At 34.4% G+C, this 2,500-nt stretch overlaps 1 pseudogene; it reads left to right on the plus strand.

The window, feature by feature from the left end:
• Positions 1–2,500, plus strand: part of LOC130620466 (large subunit ribosomal RNA) — a 7,097-nt pseudogene that overhangs the window by 4,095 nt on the left and 502 nt on the right.

Here is a 2,500-nt window from a genome sequence, read left to right on the forward strand (position 1 = left end):
CGTCAAATTTCCGTGAAATAGCAGAAAATTGAAATTCAGCGGCTTATTTTGATACAAGAACAGCCTCGTTTGAGTTCTTGTTTTTTTAATTCGTTTTATCTATTCTTCGTGTACCTAGTGACGGAACGGTTTTAATAAAGAAGAACTGTAACATACAAAAAATGTCGTTGACGGGAAATAATTCAGCATGTCAAATTTCCGTGAAATAGCAGAAAACTGAAATTCAACTGCTTATTTTGATACAAGAACAGCCTCGTTTGAGTTCTAGTTTTTTTAATTCGTTTTATCTGTTCTTCGTGTACCTAGTGACAGAACGGTTTTAATAAAGAAGAACTGTAACATCCAAAATATGTCGTTGAAAAGAAAAACTTCAGCACGTCAAATTTCCGTGAAATAGCAGAAAATTGAAATTCAGCGGCTTATTTTGATACAAGAACAGCCTCGTTTGAGTTCTTGTTTTTTTAATTCGTTTTATCTATTCTTCGTGTACCTAGTGACGGAACGGTTTTAATAAAGAAGAACTGTAACATACAAAAAATGTCGTTGACGGGAAATAATTCAGCATGTCAAATTTCCGTGAAATAGCAGAAAACTGAAATTCAACTGCTTTATTTTGATACAAGAACAGCCTCGTTTGAGTTCTAGTTTTTTTAATTCGTTTTATCTGTTCTTCGTGTACCTAGTGATAGAAGGGTTTTAATAAAGAGGAACTGTAACATCCAAAATATGTCGTTGAGAAGAAATACTTCAGCAGATCAAATTTCCGTAAAATAGCAGAAAATTGAAATTCAACTGCCGGTTTTGATACAATAACAGCCTCGTTTGAGTTCTAGTTTTTTAACTCGTTTTATCTATTCTTTGTGTGCCTAGTGACAGAACGGTTTTAATAAAGAAGAACTGTAACATCCAAAATATGTCGTTGAAAAGAAATACTTCAGCACGTCAAATTTCCGTGAAATAGCAGAAAATTGAAATCCAACGGCTTATTTTGATACAAGAACAGCCTCGTTTGAGTTCTTGTTTTTTTAATTCGTTTTATCTATTCTTCGTGTACCTAGTGACAGAACGGTTTTAATAAAGAAGAACTGTAACATCAAAAATATGTCGTTGAAAAGAAATACTTCAGCACGTCAAATTTCCGTGAAATAGCAGAAAATTGAAATTCAACGGCTTATTTTGATACAAGAACAGCCTCGTTTGAGTTCTAGTTTTTTTAACACGTTTTAGATTTTTTGTAGACCTGAAGAATACATATGTAAAACTGTGAATATGAAGTACCACGAGATAACAACATCATAAAACGATGTTATGGGTCGCGAAAAATGCTAAAACGCATCTTTTTCCTTGTTAAAACAGCAATTGTGAGAAATTGGAAACGCTATGATTCTGCAACGTAAAGTCAAATGGCAATTATTTTCTCCAGGCGTTGAGAGGTTAACGTGGTGAGTATTTGTGTAAAATATTGCGTTCAATAATAATTGTGCAAGGCCAATATTGCATGTTAAACATGCCAATACGTGCGTTTTCACCAAATTAGGGAAAAATCGGAAAAATCGGAAATCCCGAACGACATGTCGGATTGGCTTTATAATTTGCACAATGAACCATCTTGACATGACAAAGGTTCACACGAATTTTTTTTCAAAAAAACGCTGACGTCAGCATTTTATTTGGCCTTGAATGTTTGACATTTTAGGGCTTCTGGACCCCCCGCAGAGCCACAAATCGGAATTTGTGCTCCTACCCGGTTTTAGCCTGAAGTGTTTTACATATCTGCCAAAGATTTAAGAAATACCTTCAATATTTCAGAAGCTATAGCGATTTACCTGTTTTTAAAAAGACCAAAAAAAGTAAGGCCCCAAAACAGGTACTTCCGGTTGACCTTTGACCTCCAAATTTTGCATGGTAATAGATCTCCAAATTTGCTACCATGAAATTCTTGTCCGTTTTTTATAAAAATGCTGACGTCAGCAGTTAAAATTTTTTGAAATTTTAGAATTTATGAAGGTTTGACCGTGCACTTTGTGACGTCATAAGTCTGGTTCTAGCCAAAGTCACACAAAAATATTCCGCCATTTTTTCTTAAAATGCCTTTGTTTATAAGTTTGCTTTTTATGATTTCGTTAAAACGTTGTAGTTACTGAGAAAAAATTGTCAAAAAATGCATGTAAGAACCGTCCTATACAAAACACACTGGACGGTTTCTATTGTCAAAAACATTAAACTGTTAATAACATGAGAACGAGGCTTTCCAGCACCAAGGTTCTACAGGCAATTTTTCTTCTTACTAAATGGCCTATCCACTGACAAATATCTGCATCTACTTTTAAATGTTTCACAAAAGTTATTACTATTATATAAGTAAAATGATGACATTATGTTTAATAAGAGAGTATTATCAGATACGTATGTGTGAAACGGTGAAGTCTTAAGTAATAACTGGCTTGTGGCAGCCAAGCGTTCATAGCGACGTTGCTTTTTGATCCTTCGATGTCGGCTC

The sequence above is a fragment of the Hydractinia symbiolongicarpus genome, chromosome 1 (genome assembly GCF_029227915.1).
Source record: "Hydractinia symbiolongicarpus strain clone_291-10 chromosome 1, HSymV2.1, whole genome shotgun sequence".
Taxonomy (NCBI): domain Eukaryota; kingdom Metazoa; phylum Cnidaria; class Hydrozoa; order Anthoathecata; family Hydractiniidae; genus Hydractinia; species Hydractinia symbiolongicarpus.